Source organism: Otolemur garnettii, unplaced genomic scaffold (assembly GCF_000181295.1).
Source record: "Otolemur garnettii isolate 467f Iridium unplaced genomic scaffold, OtoGar3 scaffold00124, whole genome shotgun sequence".
In the NCBI taxonomy this organism is placed as follows: domain Eukaryota; kingdom Metazoa; phylum Chordata; class Mammalia; order Primates; family Galagidae; genus Otolemur; species Otolemur garnettii.
In genome coordinates this window covers 774,692-776,676 of record NW_003852519.1, presented here as the reverse complement: position 1 = coordinate 776,676, position 1,985 = coordinate 774,692, and positions in this window count along the sequence as shown.

Sequence of the window (1,985 nt, the reverse complement as noted above, 5' to 3'; positions counted from 1 at the left end):
GCCTCTCCTCAGAAGGATTTCCAGACTCCCCCAGTTGAGTTGGGCTACTCTTTCCCCACACCTGCCCCATAGTAAGTTGAGTGTATTTATCTATCGTAGTACTTATCAGTCTTCTTTGTGTTAGAGTCCGGCGTCTGTACCTCTGTCTTCACCTGGTCTGCCTGCAGAGCAAGGAGATAGCATCATCCACTCTGGGATCTGCTTGGCCTGTGCAGGTGCTTTGCGCCCAGTAGGCTGCCGTGACACACTCATTGAATTGTTTATTATTACAGTTATGTGATGTGGACTATCCCAGAAGAGAGAAGATTTAGGAGGAGTGGAATTGAATCTCACTGGAGGAAACAGATCAGACTCAGCTAAGCCAGAGGCAGAGAGTGGAGTGAGGACCAGGGGGTGGGAGTCCCGGGGAGCAGAGTGCAGATTTGATCTGGCTGTGAGGAAGGGATTGGTCACAGTGACAGTCATTAATGAGGACAGGGGGCTTCGTCGGGAGCAAGTTAAAGGTGTTCAGCAGAGGTGCTGTGACCACCATCAGGAATGTGGTGGAGAGGAATACAGGATGTATGCCTGAGATTCCCTGCTTACTAAGGGTGTTTCACCCCATCACTAATATTCTTGGTGACATTTTTTGGCTCACACATCCTCACAGACCCAGCAGATGCATGGGATGCCTGGCGCGCTCATGGGATGACCCGAGTCTCACTCGGGTTCGTTCTTGCCTCTTGCTAATCCAGCGTGCAGAAGACTGTGCCCCACAAAGAGCTGGCTCCTTTCCCCACTTCCTCTGTTTCTTGCAGGATCCCCTCCCTCACCCTTTCCTACTGTGCTCACTGCTCTCTGGTCTGTCTAGCAGGTCGATTTCATGCTTAATTTTACTACAGTGAAAAGCCTGAGATTTTTTTCTAAAAGCATTTTAGATGTCTCAAGTTAAATCCTAAAACTTCTCAGCTTAGCTTCAGTTTGTAGCCATTCACTCCTTACCTGGCAGGTCCATCTCTTGCAGGCTCTATCTAGCTTTTATATTTCTTCTGGTTATTCCATTTCCTTCTCAAATTATGGGCCTTGCTATTCCTTTTTATTGGGCCCCAGATAGACTCCCTAAGCCTCTGGTTAGAAAACCTTTCACAGACGCCTCACTAGTAGGTACCCCTTTCGGCATTGCTGTTAGGATCCTGTTTCCGTCACTTTTGAGGCTCCTTTCCAAGACTCCCCTCCAGCCTCTGCCCACCAATTATAGATGGTGACCTTCCACTGGACCCCCCAAGTCCATCTAGTTTTGCTTCTACCATCTGGCCTCATTCCTAAGGTCATTACTCTGAGAGGTCAGCAGAATACCCGCCATCCATTGGCTTCAGAAACTTACCGTCTCCAAAGCATCTTTCCTTACCACATTAAATTCTAGGCAGTATCAAACTTAGGTTCTGTTTCAATAGCTCATTCCTGAGGGCCTCGTTGAGCACTCACATTTTCCCCTCACGGTGAAGTTCTTCATGGTGGTTACTTCTCCCAGGCCAGTCCAGGGGAGCCCATTTAATCTGCAGGATTAAGCTGAAGCATGGGGACCACAGAACCCAAAGGAGTAATAATAGTTGTATAGAATACGATCACAGCACACAGCATGGTTTCCATGGGAAAATACTTTCAGAGTTCCACCTTGGAATGCTGGTATTCCTTTAACTGTCTGCAGTGAGATTGGGCATGCCCTCTGGCCCTATGTTAAAAGAAAAAGCTCCTGTGATTTATTGAGGGATTCCTACATGCCAGGGAGGGGAAAGTTCAAATATGGCTTTGAACTGTATGGGTCCCCTTACACGTGGATGCTTTTAGTGAAAGTTACACTGAGCGGGCCCTCCTCCTTTTCCTCCCCTTCCACCTCCTCACCTTCTCCATCTCTGGCATCCCCGGGACAGCAAGCCCAGCCCCCCGTCTTCCTCTTCCTCCCTAGCCCCTTCATCGTGACGATGATGAGCATGAAGACTATTAAG